Raw genomic sequence first — 25,237 nt, forward strand, 5'->3', positions numbered from 1 at the left:
ATTAACCGCTCAGAAGAGCTTACTGTTTGTACACAAGGAAATCTTCCTTGTATACATACAATATTTGCATTTTGGAGTCACACCCTCCACTTCTCGTTTTTATATGTATATGTCCCATTTTAATCCTTATATAATAAAGTTTTAAAGTTTTCCCTATAGGGAAATATCACTGTCTCAGTATCAACAAGTATTTAATACTTCCAATACATGGCTATTATTGATATGATGAGTGCTAATAGTTACACATCTACCTTTGTTATGATTTTCTAAGTGTACAGCACCCGATCCTATTGTGTTCATACGGTAACATTATAGTTAAACATATATTAGGACATCTCTCTTAAAGTAGTGCCATTCTCCTTTACCTTTCCTTTTCTTTCCCCGGTCCCTTTCAAGTATATATATATATATATATATATATATATATATATATATATATATATATATATATATATATATATATAAATATATATATATGTGTGTGTGTTTATTTATATGTGTAAATATGTATGTGCATATACACATTATATACTACATAAATACACATGTATATACTGTATATATATATATACTGTATATATATATATATATATATATATATATATATATATATACAGTATATACATATATATACACACATATTTTTGAGCCCTTCCCAGTCAAATACCTTGAATCATACTATATAATTTATTAATTTTAATGACCTAGATTTGGAGTTTGGCGTTAGCCGTGAAAACCAGCGTTAGAGGCTCCTAACGCTGGTTTTAGGCTACCGCCGGTATTTGGAGTCACTCAAAATAGGGTCTAACGCTCACTTTTCATCCGCGACTTTTCCATACCGCAGATCCCCTTACGTCAATTGCAAATCCTATCTTTTCAATGGGATCTTTCTAACTCCGGTATTTAGAGTTGTTTCTGAAGTGAGCGTTAGACATCTAACGACAAAACTCCAGCCGCAGGAAAAAACTCAGTAGTTAAGAGCTTTCTGGGCTAACGCCGGTTTATAAAGCTCTTAACTACTGTACTCTAAAGTACACTAACACCCATAAACTACCTATGTACCCCTAAACCGAGGTCCCCCCACATCGCCGACACTCGAATATTTTTTTTAACCCCTAATCTGCCGACCGCCACCTACGTTATACTTATGTACCCCTAATCTGCTGCCCCTAACACCGCCGACCCCTGTATTATATTTATTAACCCCTAATCTGCCCCCCACAACGTCGCCGCCAGCTACCTACAATAATTAACCCCTAATCTGCCGACCGCGAAGCGCCGCCACCTACATTATAGCTATGTACCCCTAATCTGCTGCGCCTAACACCGCCGACCCCTACATTATATTTATTAACCCCTAATCTGCCCCCCTCAACGTCGCCTCCACCTGCCTACACTTATTAACCCCTAATCTGCTGAGCGGACCGCACCGCTACTATAATAAAGTTATTAACCCCTAATCCGCCTCACTAACCCTATAATAAATAGTATTAACCCCTAATCTGCCCTTCCTAACATCGCCGACACCTAACTTCAATTATTAACCCCTAATCTGCCGACCAGAGCTCACCGCTATTCTAATAAATGTATTAACCCCTAAAGCTAAGTCTAACCCTAACACTAACACCCCCCTAAGTTAAATATAATTTAAATCTAACGAAATTAATTAACTCTTATTAAATAAATTATTCCTATTTAAAGCTAAATACTTACCTGTAAAATAAATCCTAATATAGCTACAATATAAATTATAATTATATTATAGCTATTTTAGGATTAATATTTATTTTACAGGCAACTTTGTAATTATTTTAACCAGTTACAATAGCTATTAAATAGTTAAGAACTATTTAATAGTTACCTAGTTAAAATAATAACAAAATTACCTGTAAAATAAATCCTAACCTAAGTTACAATTAAACCTAACACTACACTATCAATAAATTAATTAAATAAAATACCTACAATTACCTACAATTAAACCTAACACTACACTATCAATACATTAATTACATACAAATACCTACAAATAAATACAATTAAATAAACTAGCTAAAGTACAAAAAAATAAAAAAGAACTAAGTTACAAAAAATAAAAAAATATTTACAAACATAAGAAAAATATTACAACAATTTTAAACTAATTACACCTACTCTAAGCCCCCTAATAAAATAACAAAGACCCCCAAAATAACAAAATGCCCTACCCTATTCTAAATTACTACATTTCAAAGCTCTTTTACCTTACCAGCCCTGAACAGGGCCCTTTGCGGGGCATGCCCCAAGAAATTCAGATCTTTTGCCTGTAAAAAAAAAACATACAATACCCCCCCCATCCCAACATTACAACCCACCACCCACATACCCCTAATCTAACCCAAACCCCCCTTAAATAAACCTAACACTAAGCCCCTGAAGATCTTCCTACCTTGTCTTCACCCTACCAGGTTCACCGATCCGTCCTGAAGAGCTCCTCCGATGTCCTAATCCAAGCCCAAGCGGGGGGCTGAAGAGGTCCATGATCCGGCTGAAGTCTTCATCCAAGCAGGATCTGAAGAGGTCCATGATCCGGCTGAAGTCTTCATCCAAGCTGGAGCTGAAGAGGTCCATGATCCGGCTGAAGTCTTCATCCAAGCGGGAGCTGAAGAGGTCCATGATCCGGCTGAAGTCTTCATCCAAGCGGGAGCTGAAGAGGTCCATGATACGGATGAAGTCTTCTATCAACGGCATCTTCAATCTTCTTTCTTCCGGATCCATCTTGCAGACCTCCGACGTGGAACATCCTCTTCTCCCGACGCCTACTAGCCGAATGACGGTTCCTTTAAGGGACGTCATCCAAGATGGCATCCCTCGAATTCCGATTGGCTGATAGGATTCTATCAGCCAATCGGAATTAAGGTAGGAATATTCTGATTGGCTGATGGAATCATCCAATCAGAATCAAGATCAATCCGATTAACTGATCCAATCAGCCAATCAGATTGAGCTTGCATTCTATTGGCTGATCAGAACAGCCAATAGAATGCAAGCTCAATCTGATTGGCTGATCGAATCAGCCAATCGGATTGAACTTGATTCTGATTGGCTGATTCCATCAGCCAATCAGAATATTCCTACCTTAATTCCGATTGGCTGATAGAATCCTATCAGCCAATCGGAATTCGAGGGACGCCATCTTGGATGACGTCCCTTAAAGGAACCGTCATTCGGCTAGTAGGCGTCGGGAGAAGAGGATGTTCCGCGTCGGAGGTCTGCAAGATGGATCCGGAAGAAAGAAGATTGAAGATGCCGTTGTTCGAAGACTTCATCCGGATCATGGACCTCTTCAGCTCCCGCTTGGATGAAGACTTCAGCCGGATCATGGACCTCTTCAGCTCCCGCTTGGATGAAGACTTCAGCCGGATCATGGACCTCTTCAGCCCCCCGCTTGGGCTTGGATTAGGACATCGGAGGAGCTCTTCAGGACGGATCGGTGAACCTGGTAGGGTGAAGACAAGGTAGGAAGTTCTTCAGGGGCTTAGTATTAGTTTTATTTAAGGGGGGTTTGGGTTAGATTAGGGGTATGTGGGTGGTGGGTTGTAATGTTGGGGGGGGTATTGTATGTTTTTTTTTACAGGCAAAAGAGCTGAATTTCTTGGGGCATGCCCCGCAAAGGGCCCTGTTCAGGGCTGGTAAGGTAAAAGAGCTTTGAAATGTAGTAATTTAGAATAGGGTAGGGCATTTTGTTATTTTGGGGGTCTTTGTTATTTTATTAGGGGGCTTAGAGTAGGTGTAATTAGTTTAAAATTGTTGTAATATTTTTCTTATGTTTGTAAATATTTTTTTATTTTTTGTAACTTAGTTCTTTTTTATTTTTTGTACTTTAGCTAGTTTATTTAATTGTATTTATTTGTAGCAATTGTATTTAATTAATTTATTGATAGTGTAGTGTTAGGTTAATTGTAGGTAATTGTAGGTAGTTTATTTAATTAATTTATTGATAGTCTAGTGTTAGGTCTATTTGTAACTTAGGTTAGGATTTCTTTTACAGGTAAATTTGTAATTATTTTAACTATTTTAGCTATTAAATAGTTCTTAACTATTTAATAGCTATTGTACCTGGTTAAAATAAATACAAAGTTACCTGTAAAATAAATATAAATCCTAAAATAGCTATAATGTAATTATAATTTATATTGTAGCTATATTAGGATTTATTTTAGAGGTAAGTATTTATCTTTAAATAGGAATAATTTATTTAATAAGAGTTAATTAATTTCGTTAGATGTAAATTATATTTAACTTAGGGGGGTGTTAGTGTTAGGGTTAGACTTAGCTTTAGGGGTTAATACATTTATTAGAATAGCGGTGAGCTCTGGTCGGCAGATTAGGGGTTAATAATTGAAGTTAGGTGTCGGCGATGTTAGGGAGGGCAGATTAGGGGTTAATACTATTTATTATAGGGTTAGTGAGGCGGATTAGGGGTTAATAACTTTATTATAGTAGCACTCAGGTCCGCTCGGTAGATTAGGGGTTAATAAGTGTAGTTAGGTGGAGGCGACGTTGTGGGCGGCAGATTAGGAGTTAATAAATATAATATAGGGGTCGGCGATGTTAGGGCAGCAGATTAGGGGTACATAGGGATAATGTAAGTAGCGGCGGTTTACGGAGCGGCAGATTAGGGGTTAATAATAATATGCAGGGGTCAGCGATAGCGGGGGTGGAAGATTAGGGGTTAATAAGTGTAAGGTTAGGGGTGTTTAGACTCGGGGTACATGTTAGGGTGTTAGGTGCAGACGTAGGAAGTGTTTCCCCATAGCAAACAATGGGGCTGCGTTAAGAGCTGAACGCGGCTTTTTTGCAGGTGTTAGGTTTTTTTTCAGCTCAAACAGCCCCATTGCTTCCTATGGGAGAATCGTGCACGAGCATGTTTTTGAGGCTGGCCGCTTGCGTAAGCAACTCTGGTATCGAGAGTTGAAGCTGCATTAAAAATGCTCTACGCTCCTTTTTTGGAGCCTAACGCAGCCTTTATGTGGACTCTCAATACCAGAGTTATTTTTATGGTGCGGCCAGAAAAAAGCCTGCGTTAGTTTTTCGGGTCATTACCGACAAAACTCCAAATCTAGCCGAATGTGTTTTAATGTGTTTTGAAAAGAAATACTTTACATTCCAATGTTCTTCACATAGAAAAAAATTACTTTTTATTTTAAAATACATATATATATATATATTAAATATACACACACATTGGCTGCAAATGTGCAGGGGCGGCATTGCACAAGCATTTCATGAGAAATGCTTGTGCAATGATAAATGCCGACAGCATACGATATGCATATCAATATGCAGGCGGACATGATTCGCTACAGTGGATCATGTCTGCTCGCACATTGTTAAATTGGCCCCATAGGGTCAGATTGAGCGTTAATTGTGCTAGAAGTAAAACTTTTGCGCTCCTACGGTTGCGCTCATATTATGAGTTGAAAGTAAACAGTTTTTACTCTTGCTGACCTGACTAGTGCAAAATGCTGAAGTTAGAATATTGTGTGCATGTTCACGTATTTCCCACATAGAACTCAATGGAGAAAAAATAGTTGAAAAAACCCTCCACTCTCGAGTAAACTCGATCGCATATTCACATTTAAGTTAACCCAACATGAAAATATGACTATTTCACATTGCAATGTTCTGCACATAACATAATATGTTCTATTTATTCATAAATAAACATTTTTACATATATCTGATGTTTTTCCGCTTCAATAAATATCTATACCTATATATATATATATATATATATATATATATATATATATATATATATATATATATATATATATATATATATATATATATATATATATATATATGCTTTTATATATAGGTATAGATATATGCTTTTATATAAAGGTATAGATATATACAGATATATATTGGAATATCTATTTATAAATTGATAGAACATATTCTGCTATGTGCAGAACATTGGAATGTGAAATATTTAGAGTAAATACATAGTTAAAACCTTAAATAAATATGAATATTGCATATATATGCTTTTACATGTTTTCATCTACTTAGGTTTCCAATTCACTTATATATATATGTATTTTATATATATGTGTTTTTATATGTGTATAAATGTCTGTCAATACATATATACACATATAAATACATAAATACATATGTACACATATAAATACATATGCACACATATATAGACATATACAGTATACAAATATATATATACATATCCATATTTAGACATGTATGTATATGTATTTCTATGTTACAGCCCTTTGCCTGCTTTTTTTTCTAACACCTAAGACCTCTAATCTTTGAGCCTTTATAACTTTTGTGTTCAATATTATTATTGAATAATTTTTATTAGATGGTGTTGTTATGAGTGCAGGTGTAATGTGATTTTGATGCGTTTTGTGACACTTATGTTTCGCGAAACAGTTAACCAGAGCTCTGAAGTTGAGGTAACCATTCTAGCGTAAATCACAATTGCGCTCACGTGATCACGTTTACTTTCAACCCATAATAAGAGAGAAAAAAAACCTTATCGCTCAGGCTCCACTTGTAATCTAGCCATATATATCTATATATGTCTGCAAACAAATGGGATTGAGGATCCCTGAAAGAATAATGCACTAATAGCACTCTATGCCCAGACTTATTGGTAGGGGCAAAAAAAGATTTTAAAATTTAACTTTTATTATTTATTTAAAACATGGGTAAACACACACATTTAAAATTGTAGTCTAACCTTGGTAGCTGTATCTTAAGAGCACTATTATCAATCAATCTGGCCTTTAAACCATTATTATTATCTAGTCTCTTCAGTGTAAATGGTACTATTGGTCTCGGTTGCTCTATACCTTGGTAAGTGTGATTTTGCTTAATTCACACCTTACCCGGACAGTAAATTAATATGTTATCTGGTCTCTAGGGTGTCAATATAGTTGAGTGGATATATGTGCTCTTATTTGAATAATTCTGGCTGACGTCACTTGTTACCAAACATAATATAATATGCTTCCCGGACTATTGGACTGTAGAATATGCCAGTGGCTAATTTAAGGTATAATAAAAAAATGGGGGTCATTTGAAGCAAGGATCCCTAGGAAGATCAAGAAAAAGAACAGAAAATCCCAAAATTGCAAATTTGAGTAGACAAACAAATGAACTATGCAAATAGGTACAAATATATGAAAAATTATACAAGTAAATATTTGGCAATAGAGATTTTCTTAAGGAATTACAAAACAAATAAAAGCAATTCGAACCTCTTCAGAACTACACAATAAATTATGAAGTTTCTCCAATATATTCCTTTCAAAATTATCACAGATTTATAGAGTTTTAATTTCTTCATTGAGTATAGAACTTTAATAGGACGTAGATCAAAGCACAATGTAACTTAGAATTAAAGTTTTTATTTTTCATCACTCAACACTTCCCTTTGAATGAAACACTCCTCCACACACCCTTAGTCTAAATCACACTTTGTATAGAAGCACAAAAGAATATCACTTGACAAAGTGAGCACCACCACGTTTTTTATATAAACACCAAACATTGATATAAAATCATATCACATTGACATAAAATTATATCACAGGATTGTACACATATGGTTTTAGAACCAAGTAATAGTATTTAGAAAGCATATCACAAACTACACGTGACAAAACGTATCAACCATAAGCAAGAGCATTTGATTCCTATTTTCCCTAAATGCAAACCTCAACCCCATATATGTAGGAAAATCTTACTTTCCGCTCAATACTAATACTGTAATGTACATCATAAAAATAAAGTAGTAATATAATTAAATTTCAGATAATTGAATATAATAATCCACCTCAACAGTACGGAGGAAAAATGATGCAGAAAATCTCACTTTCCGCTTAATGTATATCATGATAATATATCAGCAACAGAGTTAAACGTCAGGTAATTGGATATAATAATCCACCTTAACAATACGGAGGAAAAATGATGCAGTCCTCCTTAAAAACCTCAGAAATATTCACGGAACTAATCGAGTCCCGATTGGCTGTAACCATGACAACACAACCAATCAGAAAGCAGTAGGGGCGGGATATCCGGCTCAAATGCGTATAAATAGGTTGAACCACGGCGGCCCGCCGCCTTTGATAAAGCCTAAACAGGCGAAACGCGTCAGGGGGGTTGTGTGGGACAATGGGGTCCCTCAATTGTTATGTTTTTTAAAAAAAGTTTAACCTAGCTAAGTGTACTAAGATAATAGTATTTAATAATGTTTGACGGTAATACCGGTAAATAGTGGAGAACTGTGAGGGGATATAGGAGCCTAGCATAAAGACTCAGCCTGATAAACAATGTGCTGACGATTACGATAACAAACAGCACAGTTTGTTACAACTAATTGAAGCGAGCTAAAGATTTAATTATAGAAAGAAAGTATAAATATATAGCTCGCAGCTTCAATTCTATACAGAGATAGACAAACTGTGGATATAAAGAGTGACAAACTCGACTGAAACCACTTGATATAAACCTCACAGCTTCAATTCTATACAGAGATAGACAAACTGTGGATATAAAGAGTGACAAACTCGACTGAAACCACTTGATATAAACCAAACAGGAAAAATAAAAAATAAAAAAGTTCAACAATACTTAAATATATATGCTTATGGAAATATAGACAGCTGTATATATATTTTATAATTTAGTATGTAAGAAAAATGAATGAGGTGTGTATGAATTGAGTGCATGATACGTTGTAACTTAATATAGAATCACAGTTACAAGAGTAAGAACAGTATCGGTCTTTCTGTGGATACCAGAACAGATTACTTAGTAATACTATTCAAATCACATTTACAGTTTACCATTTTATCTTAACATTGAAATTGATTAAGAGTCAACCCAAATAGAACATACTTGCCAAATAAAGAGATAGAATTACATCGATCACATCAGAGATATCATAGATCCAGATCGATAGTTATCACAAAACAAGAAAATGAATGGTGCGCATATCTAATGAGCGCAAAACACATTTAACCCCTTAACGACCGAGGACGTGCAGGGTACGTCCTCAAAAAAAAGGCAGTTAACGCCTGAGGACGTACCCTGCACGTCCTCGGTGTGGAAAGCAGCTGGAAGCGATCCTGCTCGCTTCCAGCTGCTTTCCGGTTATTGCAGTGATGCCTCGATATGGAGGCATCCTGCAATAACCTTAAATGGCCATCCGGTGCAGAGAGAGCCACTCTGTGGCCCTCTCTGCACCGGACATCGATGGCCGGTATCGTTGGTGGGTGGGAGCGGACTTGGGAGGCGGGTGGGCGGCCATCGATGCGCCGTGTAATGTGCAGGGGGGCGGGATCGGGGGCGGGAGCGACGGGGGCGCGCATGTGAGCGCGCGCGTGCACGGGGGGCGGCGGGCGGGCGCGTGCACGGGGCGGGAGCGGGAGGGAACCGCTGCACTACAGAAAAGAAAAATCTGAAATAGCTAGCATAAATAATAAAATAATAATTTTTCTAAGTAATCTGCAACTGGTGGGAGGTTGGGGGGGGGGGGCAGCTACACTACAGAAAAGGGGATTTTAAAAAAAAAAAGATTTCTTTTTTTACTAAACTGGGTACTGGCAGACAGCTGCCAGTACCCAAGATGGCGCCAGCTAAGGCAGAGGGGGAGGGTTAGAGAGCTGTTTGGTGTGGGATCAGTGAGGTTGGGGGCTAAGGGGGATACTACAAAGCAGCATATGTAAATATGCTAAAAAAAAACTAAAAAAACCCACAAATATAGCTTTTAATTTAGTACTGGCAGAGTTTCTGCCAGTACTTAAGATGGCGGGGACAATTGTGAGGTGGGGGAGGGAAGAGAGCTGTTTGGGAGGGATCAGGGGGTCTGATGTTTCAGGTGGGAGGCTGAGCTCTACACTAAAGCTAAAATTAACCCTGCAAGCTCCCTACAAGCTACATAATTAACCCCTTCACTGCTAGCCATAATACACGTGTGATGCGCATCGGCATTTAGTGGCCTTCTAATTAACAAAAAGCAACGCCAAAGCCATATATGTCTGCTATTTCTGAACAAAGGGGATCCCAGAGAAGCATTTACAACCATTTGTGCCATAATTGCACAAGCTGTTTGTAAATGATTTCAGTGAGAAACCTAAAATTGTGAAAAATTTCACGTTTTTTTTAATTTGATCGCATCTGGCGGTGAAATGGTGGCATGAAATATACCAAAATGGGCCTAGATCAATACTTTGGGTTGTCTACTAGACTACACTAAAGCAAAAATTAACCCTAGAAGCTCCCTACATGCTCCCTAATTAACCCCTTCACTGCGGGGCATAATACACGTGTGGTGCGCAGTGGCATTTAGCGCCCTTCTAATTACCAAAAAGCAACAACAAAAGCCATACATGTCTGCTATTTCTGAACAAAGGGGATCCCAGAGAAGAATTTACAACCATTTATGCCATAATTGCACAAGTTGTTTGTAAATAATTTCAGTGAGAAACCTAAAGTTTGTGAACAAAATTGTGAAAAAGTGAACAATTTTTTTTATTTGATTGCATTTGGCAGTGAAATGGTGGCATGAAATATACCAAAATGGGCCTAGATCAATACTTTGGGGTGTCTTATAAAAAAAAATATATACATGTCAAGGGATATTCAGGGATTCCTGAAAGATATTAGTGTTCCAATGTAACTAGCGCTAATTTTGAAAAAAAGGGGTTTGGAAATAGCAAAGTGCTACTTGTATTTATGGCCCTATAACTTGCAAAAAAAGCAAAGAACATGTAAACATTGGGTATTTCTTAACTCAGGACAAAATTTAGAAACTATTTAGCATGGGTGTTTTTTGGTGGTTGTAGATGTGTAACAGATTTTGGGGGTCAAAGTTAGAAAAAGTGGGTTTTTTCCATTTTTTTCCTCATATTATATAATTTTTTTTATAGTTAATTATAAGATATGATGAAAATAATGGTATCTTTAGAAAGTCCACTTAATGGCGAGAAAAACGGTATATAATATGTGTGGGTACAGTAAATGAGTAAGAGGAGAATTACAGCTAAACACAAACACTGCAGAAATGTAAAAATAGCCTTGGTCCCAAACGGACAGAAAATGGAAAAATGCTGCGGTCATTAAGGGGTTAAATGCAAATGCTTGAGGGGGCTCAAAAACAAAGTTAAGATAACAAATACAGAACGTATATGCAAAACACACGATTACATAAAAGAACGATATATACAGCCAATAAGAGAACTGCAACTACTGAGTGTAGAACAAATAATAAATGAAGTGGTTCAAGTAATACAAATACAGGATGATGTGCACACTAATGAGGGTATAGTAAACTCAGCAACTGATGTTACGAGTGATTTAAAATCACAGGAGTCTATGACAAAATAACGACAGTTGTGACTACATAATGCAGAACTGCATGATTACCCCAGAATACAAATTATAATAGCGCATATCCCTTAAAGCAACCACAACCTAGGTTGGATATAAGCTTTATTAATATTGAATCACAATCAGAATTATACCTTAAATTAGCCACTGGCATATTCTACAGTCCAATAGTCCGGGAAGCATATTATATTATGTTTGGTAACAAGTGACGTCAGCCAGAATTATTCAAATAAGAGCACATATATCCACTCAACTATATTGACACCCTAGAGACCAGATAACATATTAATTTACTGTCCGGGTAAGGTGTGAATTAAGCAAAATCACACTTACCAAGGTATAGAGCAACCGAGACCAATAGTACCATTTACACTGAAGAGACTAGATAATAATAATGGTTTAAAGGCCAGATTGATTGATAATAGTGCTCTTAAGATACAGCTACCAAGGTTAGACTACAATTTTAAATGTGTGTGTTTACCCATGTTTTAAATAAATAATAAAAGTTAAATTTTAAAATCTTTTTTTGCCCCTACCAATAAGTCTGGGCATAGAGTGCTATTAGTGCATTATTCTTTCAGGGATCCTCAATCCCATTTGTTTGCTAATGTGTGTGTAAATTAATGCTAGCACCACTTCTCACAGGAGAAACTTAATAGAGATACTGATATAAAGAGTATCCAAAGAAAAATTTGAATTGGTGAGAAGTTTGCCTGAATAGTGCCCTTGTTACTTTGTGTGGGTAGTATACAGTCTCAACACCTGTTAAAACAGGTTTTCCAAACAAGGAGCACACAGACTAAAACATATATTAAATAATACATAAAACACAAAATGAGTTACAATTGGGACCAAGATAGGAAAGCAAGACAACTGAAAAGAACAGCAGACTTCAATGAAGTCTTTGATATTAACAATGTTACCCCTAGTGGAAATACAGGGAGTAATACATTGGAAGGTGCACTTAAAGAAATTCACAAGACTATGTTCAAACAAGATAAATCTTGGTGGAACAAACATTTTTTCGAGAAGTACATAGAAAAAAACCTAATTCCAAGAGGTTTAAGAATTCAGCTGTTTCCTGCATTCCAATTTAAAGAACCATCATTAACTACTGAATGGGAGGAAGCACTAAGTGAGTGCTCAACAAAATTGATGAAGATCCTAATAAAACATGACCAACTGGAATATGATAGATTTGAGACAATTATACAAGAACAAAATGATGTTTTAAAGAAATTTGAAAGTAACTCAAATTTTGAGAAATTGTACAAATTATATCAGAAAGAGCTGGATAATTATGAAGAAGAACTCAAAAACACGAAAATTGGAAAACTCAATAGGGACATCCAGGATTTCTCTAACCAGAAAGTATACAGATGGAGACAGAGGGGATTCTATAAAAATCCAAATAAAAATCCAAAAGTCAACATAGTCCAAAGTGACATTTCGGATACAGATGGAGATGAAGCTGAATCAGCAAATGAAGAAACACCAAGTACATCTACTATCACCCCAAATACAAGAATTAACACCAGAAATAAAAGGAAACAGACTTTTTTAGAACAGGGAGAAGGGGGAGGCCAATCAGAAGGGGAGGGAGGTTCAAACAAAAGAAGAACCAGAGATTACAACCACAAAGGAGCAGGACACAAGAACTGGAGAGAACCCAGGAGACCCCAGAGAGCGCCGAGCCCCTTCTCCAACATGGGGACGAAGCAATGAGAGTAATCAATTTATCACAAAGATCGTTAAATAAAGAGCATATCTCCATTTTATCTAAGGGCTTATCCTTTTGCCCATCCCAGGATGTCAATAAATTTGAAATAATTAAGGACATTCAGCTATTTTTGAGGAAAATAGCATTGAAAAAGCATTTCAATAATGAACCCCCCACAGAAGGATGGAGCAGAGAAGAATTAGACAGCCTGAAAGATCTAGAAGACCTATTGGAAGAAAATACTAATCCATCTGAACACAGATGGAGAACAAAAATGAAAAATAAATCTACCTATGTACCCAAAAGCATTCATGCAGCTCAAATACAGGTCTTTAATAACCTGGTATGTCAGGAAATTACTGAACTAAAACTTGACCCTAAAGTGCAAAATTTATCATATAAGGAAAGAATGGCACTAAGGGAAATTCAAAGCTGGGAAGATGTGGTGATTCGTAACTCCGATAAAGGAGGCAACATCGTGATATGGCCATTGAACATGTATCTACGTGAAGTCAACAAGCAACTGAATGACAAAAGATGCTATTCAAAACTATTATTTAACCCAATTAATGGATACCATCAGATATACAATTCTATGATCCATAAAGCATATCAGAACGCTATCATCACACCTAAAGAAAGAACATTCCTGAATGTACAAAATCCAAAAGTTGCCATGCTATATCTCATCCCAAAAGTTCACAAGAACTTAGTAAGCCCTCCTGGAAGACCTATCTTGTCTGGCATAGGATGCCTTACAGAAAAAGCGAGCCAGTATATCGATTATAGATTACGATCCTTTGTACATGAGTTACCTTCATACGTACAGGATACGATGGAGGTTCTGCAAAAACTAGACAGTGTACACATTGAGAAAAACACATGGCTTGTGACTTCAGACGTGGAGGCGTTATACACCTCTATTGACCATGACAAAGGAATTCATGCAGTAAGATATTTTCTAAACCAAAAATCTGAAGAGAATGAGAATCACAATCAATTTGTTATAAACCTGTTAAAATTTGTCTTACAATACAACTTTTTCACCTTTGACAATAATTTTTACTTACAAACTCGGGGAACTGCGATGGGGACAGCATGTGCCCCCACATATGCAAATCTGTTTATGGGATGGTGGGAGGCTGAATACGTATTCACGGAGAACAACTCGAAGTACACAGAGTATATACCTCTATGGCTCAGATTTATAGATGATATTCTGTTTATATGGGAAGGGCCATATGATATCTTACTCGAATTCTTAAACATACTGAATTCGAATGACTTAAATATTAAGCTAACCACTGAAGCCAGTCAAACAGAAATTGCATTCCTTGATTTAAAAATCAAAAAAGAGGAAGATGGAAGAGTAACAACTGACCTCTTCAGGAAGAAAACGGCAACCAATAGCTTGTTGCATAAAGCAAGTGCCCATGCACCAGGAACAATACGGGGATTACCAACTGGTGAATTTTTGAGAACTAGAAGAAACTGCACAGACCTGAGCACATTTAAAATCCGAGCAAAAGAACTGGAGGAAAGGTTAATCAAGAGAGGATACAGTAAGACAAGCATAAAAAAGGCAAAAAATAAAGCTATGAGAACTAATCGAAAAGAACTACTAACGAAAAAGTGTAAAAAACAGGACAACAAAACAAGATTGATTTTAACATACTCTTCACAAATGACTCAAATCAAAAGTGTCATTAATAAACACTGGCACGTTTTAACCTCTGATCCAATATTAAAAGCCCATCTAGGAGAAAAACCAGAGATAGGATATAGACGATCAAGAAACATGAAAGACTTGTTAACTAGGAGTCATTATACAAGGAAGAAAACTATGACATCATTTACCCCTGGGTCCTTCAAGTGTGGCACTTGTTCTACATGTCATTACATCAAGAAGACAAGTACGATCACCGACAGATTTGGATTCACTCACCGTATAAACAACTATATCAGTTGCAATACACAAGGGGTGATCTATGTACTACAATGCTCGTGCCACTTGTATTATGTGGGCATGACCACACGTATGTTGAGAGTGAGATTAATGGAACATTTAAGAAATATCAGAAATGCCAAGAAAGATGTGGAGGATGGTAAAACCATAACAAGTGTGGCGTTCCATTTTCTACACAAACACAATTCAGATACCAGAAATTTACAATGTTGGGGAATAGAACAGATAAAACTAGGAATCAGAGGGGGAGACCTTGAGAAATCCCTATTAAAAGCAGAGAGTAAATGGATATATTTACTAAACACAGTACACCCCAATGGTATAAATGAAAACAACAACTATTATGTGTTTTTATAAACATTAGAATAACAAGAAAAATGTAAATAAAGGGGACACGAGATTGACAACAGAAAATGACAACAAGGATAGGGAATTTGAAATAGGAACTTGTAGTGGAAATCTAAGAATAGTTTAAAAAGAGCTGATTAGCACCAGTAACTATTTACACAATAAGGACCATTCCAACACACATCAAGAGCACCAAAATCAAATGACACATTCACATTGTAGAAACAGGGAAATGGTTTCAACTTCACAAGCACTTATAGTTTGCAACACCCCCCTTCTTTTGAAATGTCAAGCAAGTGCTATTAACAAGATATTAGGGAATTAGATATGAATTGTGAAAACCAATATCACCAATGTATATGGACATATAAAATCAAGATATATATGGTAATACAATAGTTCTGGAGTTAGGATTAAAAATGGGGGTCATTTGAAGCAAGGATCCCTAGGAAGATCAAGAAAAAGAACAGAAAATCCCAAAATTGCAAATTTGAGTAGACAAACAAATGAACTATGCAAATAGGTACAAATATATGAAAAATTATACAAGTAAATATTTGGCAATAGAGATTTTCTTAAGGAATTACAAAACAAATAAAAGCAATTCGAACCTCTTCAGAACTACACAATAAATTATGAAGTTTCTCCAATATATTCCTTTCAAAATTATCACAGATTTATAGAGTTTTAATTTCTTCATTGAGTATAGAACTTTAATAGGACGTAGATCAAAGCACAATGTAACTTAGAATTAAAGTTTTTATTTTTCATCACTCAACACTTCCCTTTGAATGAAACACTCCTCCACACACCCTTAGTCTAAATCACACTTTGTATAGAAGCACAAAAGAATATCACTTGACAAAGTGAGCACCACCACGTTTTTTATATAAACACCAAACATTGATATAAAATCATATCACATTGACATAAAATTATATCACAGGATTGTACACATATGGTTTTAGAACCAAGTAATAGTATTTAGAAAGCATATCACAAACTACACGTGACAAAACGTATCAACCATAAGCAAGAGCATTTGATTCCTATTTTCCCTAAATGCAAACCTCAACCCCATATATGTAGGAAAATCTTACTTTCCGCTCAATACTAATACTGTAATGTACATCATAAAAATAAAGTAGTAATATAATTAAATTTCAGATAATTGAATATAATAATCCACCTCAACAGTACGGAGGAAAAATGATGCAGAAAATCTCACTTTCCGCTTAATGTATATCATGATAATATATCAGCAACAGAGTTAAACGTCAGGTAATTGGATATAATAATCCACCTTAACAATACGGAGGAAAAATGATGCAGTCCTCCTTAAAAACCTCAGAAATATTCACGGAACTAATCGAGTCCCGATTGGCTGTAACCATGACAACACAACCAATCAGAAAGCAGTAGGGGCGGGATATCCGGCTCAAATGCGTATAAATAGGTTGAACCACGGCGGCCCGCCGCCTTTGATAAAGCCTAAACAGGCAAAACGCGTCAGGGGGGTTGTGTGGGACAATGGGGTCCCTCAATTGTTATGTTTTTTAAAAAAAGTTTAACCTAGCTAAGTGTACTAAGATAATAGTATTTAATAATGTTTGACGGTAATACCGGTAAATAGTGGAGAACTGTGAGGGGATATAGGAGCCTAGCATAAAGACTCAGCCTGATAAACAATGTGCTGACGATTACGATAACAAACAGCACAGTTTGTTACAACTAATTGAAGCGAGCTAAAGATTTAATTATAGAAAGAAAGTATAAATATATAGCTCGCAGCTTCAATTCTATACAGAGATAGACAAACTGTGGATATAAAGAGTGACAAACTCGACTGAAACCACTTGATATAAACCTCACAGCTTCAATTCTATACAGAGATAGACAAACTGTGGATATAAAGAGTGACAAACTCGACTGAAACCACTTGATATAAACCAAACAGGAAAAATAAAAAATAAAAAAGTTCAACAATACTTAAATATATATGCTTATGGAAATATAGACAGCTGTATATATAGTTTATAATTTAGTATGTAAGAAAAACGAATGAGGTGTGTATGAATTGAGTGCATGATACGTTGTAACTTAATATAGAATCACAGTTACAAGAGTAAGAACAGTATCGGTCTTTCTGTGGATACCAGAACAGATTACTTAGTAATACTATTCAAATCACATTTACAGTTTACCATTTTATCTTAACATTGAAATTGATTAAGAGTCAACCCAAATAGAACATACTTGCCAAATAAAGAGATAGAATTACATCGATCACATCAGAGATATCATAGATCCAGATCGATAGTTATCACAAAACAAGAAAATGAATGGTGCGCATATCTAATGAGCGCAAAACACATTTAAATGCAAATGCTTGAGGGGGCTCAAAAACAAAGTTAAGATAACAAATACAGAACGTATATGCAAAACACACGATTACATAAAAGAACGATATATACAGCCAATAAGAGAACTGCAACTACTGAGTGTAGAACAAATAATAAATGAAGTGGTTCAAGTAATACAAATACAGGATGATGTGCACACTAATGAGGGTATAGTAAACTCAGCAACTGATGTTACGAGTGATTTAAAATCACAGGAGTCTATGACAAAATAACGACAGTTGTGACTACATAATGCAGAACTGCATGATTACCCCAGAATACAAATTATAATAGCGCATATCCCTTAAAGCAACCACAACCTAGGTTGGATATAAGCTTTATTAATATTGAATCACAATCAGAATTATACCTTAAATTAGCCACTGGCATATTCTACAGTCCAATAGTCCGGGAAGCATATTATATTATGTTTGGTAACAAGTGACGTCAGCCAGAATTATTCAAATAAGAGCACATATATCCACTCAACTATATTGACACCCTAGAGACCAGATAACATATTAATTTACTGTCCGGGTAAGGTGTGAATTAAGCAAAATCACACTTACCAAGGTATAGAGCAACCGAGACCAATAGTACCATTTACACTGAAGAGACTAGATAATAATAATGGTTTAAAGGCCAGATTGATTGATAATAGTGCTCTTAAGATACAGCTACCAAGGTTAGACTACAATTTTAAATGTGTGTGTTTACCCATGTTTTAAATAAATAATAAAAGTTAAATTTTAAAATCTTTTTTTGCCCCTACCAATAAGTCTGGGCATAGAGTGCTATTAGTGCATTATTCTTTCAGGGATCCTCAATCCCATTTGTTTGCTAATGTGTGTGTAAATTAATGCTAGCACCACTTCTCACAGGAGAAACTTAATAGAGATACTGATATAAAGAGTATCCAAAGAAAAATTTGAATTGGTGAGAAGTTTGCCTGAATAGTGCCCTTGTTACTTTGTGTGGGTAGTATACAGTCTCAACACCTGTTAAAACAGGTTTTCCAAACAAGGAGCACACAGACTAAAACATATATTAAATAATACATAAAACACAAAATGAGTTACAATTGGGACCAAGATAGGAAAGCAAGACAACTGAAAAGAACAGCAGACTTCAATGAAGTCTTTGATATTAACAATGTTACCCCTAGTGGAAATACAGGGAGTAATACATTGGAAGGTGCACTTAAAGAAATTCACAAGACTATGTTCAAACAAGATAAATCTTGGTGGAACAAACATTTTTTCGAGAAGTACATAGAAAAAAACCTAATTCCAAGAGGTTTAAGAATTCAGCTGTTTCCTGCATTCCAATTTAAAGAACCATCATTAACTACTGAATGGGAGGAAGCACTAAGTGAGTGCTCAACAAAATTGATGAAGATCCTAATAAAACATGACCAACTGGAATATGATAGATTTGAGACAATTATACAAGAACAAAATGATGTTTTAAAGAAATTTGAAAGTAACTCAAATTTTGAGAAATTGTACAAATTATATCAGAAAGAGCTGGATAATTATGAAGAAGAACTCAAAAACACGAAAATTGGAAAACTCAATAGGGACATCCAGGATTTCTCTAACCAGAAAGTATACAGATGGAGACAGAGGGGATTCTATAAAAATCCAAATAAAAATCCAAAAGTCAACATAGTCCAAAGTGACATTTCGGATACAGATGGAGATGAAGCTGAATCAGCAAATGAAGAAACACCAAGTACGTCTACTATCACCCCAAATACAAGAATTAACACCAGAAATAAAAGGAAACAGACTTTTTTAGAACAGGGAGAAGGGGGAGGCCAATCAGAAGGGGAGGGAGGTTCAAACAAAAGAAGAACCAGAGATTACAACCACAAAGGAGCAGGACACAAGAACTGGAGAGAACCCAGGAGACCCCAGAGAGCGCCGAGCCCCTTCTCCAACATGGGGACGAAGCAATGAGAGTAATCAATTTATCACAAAGATCGTTAAATAAAGAGCATATCTCCATTTTATCTAAGGGCTTATCCTTTTGCCCATCCCAGGATGTCAATAAATTTGAAATAATTAAGGACATTCAGCTATTTTTGAGGAAAATAGCATTGAAAAAGCATTTCAATAATGAACCCCCCACAGAAGGATGGAGCAGAGAAGAATTAGACAGCCTGAAAGATCTAGAAGACCTATTGGAAGAAAATACTAATCCATCTGAACACAGATGGAGAACAAAAATGAAAAATAAATCTACCTATGTACCCAAAAGCATTCATGCAGCTCAAATACAGGTCTTTAATAACCTGGTATGTCAGGAAATTACTGAACTAAAACTTGACCCTAAAGTGCAAAATTTATCATATAAGGAAAGAATGGCACTAAGGGAAATTCAAAGCTGGGAAGATGTGGTGATTCGTAACTCCGATAAAGGAGGCAACATCGTGATATGGCCATTGAACATGTATCTACGTGAAGTCAACAAGCAACTGAATGACAAAAGATGCTATTCAAAACTATTATTTAACCCAATTAATGGATACCATCAGATATACAATTCTATGATCCATAAAGCATATCAGAACGCTATCATCACACCTAAAGAAAGAACATTCCTGAATGTACAAAATCCAAAAGTTGCCACGCTATATCTCATCCCAAAAGTTCACAAGAACTTAGTAAGCCCTCCTGGAAGACCTATCTTGTCTGGCATAGGATGCCTTACAGAAAAAGCGAGCCAGTATATCGATTATAGATTACGATCCTTTGTACATGAGTTACCTTCATACGTACAGGATACGATGGAGGTTCTGCAAAAACTAGACAGTGTACACATTGAGAAAAACACATGGCTTGTGACTTCAGACGTGGAGGCGTTATACACCTCTATTGACCATGACAAAGGAATTCATGCAGTAAGATATTTTCTAAACCAAAAATCTGAAGAGAATGAGAATCACAATCAATTTGTTATAAACCTGTTAAAATTTGTCTTACAATACAACTTTTTCACCTTTGACAATAATTTTTACTTACAAACTCGGGGAACTGCGATGGGGACAGCATGTGCCCCCACATATGCAAATCTGTTTATGGGATGGTGGGAGGCTGAATACGTATTCACGGAGAACAACTCGAAGTACACAGAGTATATACCTCTATGGCTCAGATTTATAGATGATATTCTGTTTATATGGGAAGGGCCATATGATATCTTACTCGAATTCTTAAACATACTGAATTCGAATGACTTAAATATTAAGCTAACCACTGAAGCCAGTCAAACAGAAATTGCATTCCTTGATTTAAAAATCAAAAAAGAGGAAGATGGAAGAGTAACAACTGACCTCTTCAGGAAGAAAACGGCAACCAATAGCTTGTTGCATAAAGCAAGTGCCCATGCACCAGGAACAATACGGGGATTACCAACTGGTGAATTTTTGAGAACTAGAAGAAACTGCACAGACCTGAGCACATTTAAAATCCGAGCAAAAGAACCGGAGGAAAGGTTAATCAAGAGAGGATACAGTAAGACAAGCATAAAAAAGGCAAAAAATAAAGCTATGAGAACTAATCGAAAAGAACTACTAACGAAAAAGTGTAAAAAACAGGACAACAAAACAAGATTGATTTTAACATACTCTTCACAAATGACTCAAATCAAAAGTGTCATTAATAAACACTGGCACGTTTTAACCTCTGATCCAATATTAAAAGCCCATCTAGGAGAAAAACCAGAGATAGGATATAGACGATCAAGAAACATGAAAGACTTGTTAACTAGGAGTCATTATACAAGGAAGAAAACTATGACATCATTTACCCCTGGGTCCTTCAAGTGTGGCACTTGTTCTACATGTCATTACATCAAGAAGACAAGTACGATCACCGACAGATTTGGATTCACTCACCGTATAAACAACTATATCAGTTGCAATACACAAGGGGTGATCTATGTACTACAATGCTCGTGCCACTTGTATTATGTGGGCATGACCACACGTATGTTGAGAGTGAGATTAATGGAACATTTAAGAAATATCAGAAATGCCAAGAAAGATGTGGAGGATGGTAAAACCATAACAAGTGTGGCGTTCCATTTTCTACACAAACACAATTCAGATACCAGAAATTTACAATGTTGGGGAATAGAACAGATAAAACTAGGAATCAGAGGGGGAGACCTTGAGAAATCCCTATTAAAAGCAGAGAGTAAATGGATATATTTACTAAACACAGTACACCCCAATGGTATAAATGAAAACAACAACTATTATGTGTTTTTATAAACATTAGAATAACAAGAAAAATGTAAATAAAGGGGACACGAGATTGACAACAGAAAATGACAACAAGGATAGGGAATTTGAAATAGGAACTTGTAGTGGAAATCTAAGAATAGTTTAAAAAGAGCTGATTAGCACCAGTAACTATTCACACAATAAGGACCATTCCAACACACATCAAGAGCACCAAAATCAAATGACACATTCACATTGTAGAAACAGGGAAATGGTTTCAACTTCACAAGCACTTATAGTTTGCAACACCCCCCTTCTTTTGAAATGTCAAGCAAGTGCTATTAACAAGATATTAGGGAATTAGATATGAATTGTGAAAACCACTATCACCAATGTATATGGACATATAAAATCAAGATATATATGGTAATACAATAGTTCTGGAGTTAGGATTAAAAATGGGGGTCATTTGAAGCAAGGATCCCTAGGAAGATCAAGAAAAAGAACAGAAAATCCCAAAATTGCAAATTTGAGTAGACAAACAAATGAACTATGCAAATAGGTACAAATATATGAAAAATTATAAAAGTAAATATTTGGCAATAGAGATTTTCTTAAGGAATTACAAAACAAATAAAAGCAATTTGAACCTCTTCAGAACTACACAATAAATTATGAAGTTTCTCCAATATATTCCTTTCAAAATTATCACGGATTTATAGAGTTTTAATTTCTTCATTGAGTATAGAACTTTAATAGGACGTAGATCAAAGCACAATGTAACTTAGAATTAAAGTTTTTATTTTTCATCACTCAACACTTCCCTTTGAATGAAACACTCCTCCACACACCCTTAGTCTAAATCACACTTTGTATAGAAGCACAAAAGAATATCACTTGACAAAGTGAGCACCACCACGTTTTTTATATAAACACCAAACATTGATATAAAATCATATCACATTGACATAAAATTATATCACAGGATTGTACACATATGGTTTTAGAACCAAGTAATAGTATTTAGAAAGCATATCACAAACTACACGTGACAAAACGTATCAACCATAAGCAAGAGCATTTGATTCCTATTTTCCCTAAATGCAAACCTCAACCCCATATATGTAGGAAAATCTTACTTTCCGCTCAATACTAATACTGTAATGTACATCATAAAAATAAAGTAGTAATATAATTAAATTTCAGATAATTGAATATAATAATCCACCTCAACAGTACGGAGGAAAAATGATGCAGAAAATCTCACTTTCCGCTTAATGTATATCATGATAATATATCAGCAACAGAGTTAAACGTCAGGTAATTGGATATAATAATCCACCTTAACAATACGGAGGAAAAATGATGCAGTCCTCCTTAAAAACCTCAGAAATATTCACGGAACTAATCGAGTCCCGATTGGCTGTAACCATGACAACACAACCAATCAGAAAGCAGTAGGGGCGGGATATCCGGCTCAAATGCGTATAAATAGGTTGAACCACGGCGGCCCGCCGCCTTTGATAAAGCCTAAACAGGCGAAACGCGTCAGGGGGGTTGTGTGGGACAATGGGGTCCCTCAATTGTTATGTTTTTTAAAAAAAGTTTAACCTAGCTAAGTGTACTAAGATAATAGTATTTAATAATGTTTGACGGTAATACCGGTAAATAGTGGAGAACTGTGAGGGGATATAGGAGCCTAGCATAAAGACTCAGCCTGATAAACAATGTGCTGACGATTACGATAACAAACAGCACAGTTTGTTACAACTAATTGAAGCGAGCTAAAGATTTAATTATAGAAAGAAAGTATAAATATATAGCTCGCAGCTTCAATTCTATACAGAGATAGACAAACTGTGGATATAAAGAGTGACAAACTCGACTGAAACCACTTGATATAAACCTCACAGCTTCAATTCTATACAGAGATAGACAAACTGTGGATATAAAGAGTGACAAACTCGACTGAAACCACTTGATATAAACCAAACAGGAAAAATAAAAAATAAAAAAGTTCAACAATACTTAAATATATATGCTTATGGAAATATAGACAGCTGTATATATAGTTTATAATTTAGTATGTAAGAAAAACGAATGAGGTGTGTATGAATTGAGTGCATGATACGTTGTAACTTAATATAGAATCACAGTTACAAGAGTAAGAACAGTATCGGTCTTTCTGTGGATACCAGAACAGATTACTTAGTAATACTATTCAAATCACATTTACAGTTTACCATTTTATCTTAACATTGAAATTGATTAAGAGTCAACCCAAATAGAACATACTTGCCAAATAAAGAGATAGAATTACATCGATCACATCAGAGATATCATAGATCCAGATCGATAGTTATCACAAAACAAGAAAATGAATGGTGCGCATATCTAATGAGCGCAAAACACATTTAAATGCAAATGCTTGAGGGGGCTCAAAAACAAAGTTAAGATAACAAATACAGAACGTATATGCAAAACACACGATTACATAAAAGAACGATATATACAGCCAATAAGAGAACTGCAACTACTGAGTGTAGAACAAATAATAAATGAAGTGGTTCAAGTAATACAAATACAGGATGATGTGCACACTAATGAGGGTATAGTAAACTCAGCAACTGATGTTACGAGTGATTTAAAATCACAGGAGTCTATGACAAAATAACGACAGTTGTGACTACATAATGCAGAACTGCATGATTACCCCAGAATACAAATTATAATAGCGCATATCCCTTAAAGCAACCACAACCTAGGTTGGATATAAGCTTTATTAATATTGAATCACAATCAGAATTATACCTTAAATTAGCCACTGGCATATTCTACAGTCCAATAGTCCGGGAAGCATATTATATTATGTTTGGTAACAAGTGACGTCAGCCAGAATTATTCAAATAAGAGCACATATATCCACTCAACTATATTGACACCCTAGAGACCAGATAACATATTAATTTACTGTCCGGGTAAGGTGTGAATTAAGCAAAATCACACTTACCAAGGTATAGAGCAACCGAGACCAATAGTACCATTTACACTGAAGAGACTAGATAATAATAATGGTTTAAAGGCCAGATTGATTGATAATAGTGCTCTTAAGATACAGCTACCAAGGTTAGACTACAATTTTAAATGTGTGTGTTTACCCA

The sequence above is a fragment of the Bombina bombina genome, chromosome 5, assembly GCF_027579735.1.
Source record: "Bombina bombina isolate aBomBom1 chromosome 5, aBomBom1.pri, whole genome shotgun sequence".
Lineage (NCBI taxonomy): Eukaryota > Metazoa > Chordata > Amphibia > Anura > Bombinatoridae > Bombina > Bombina bombina.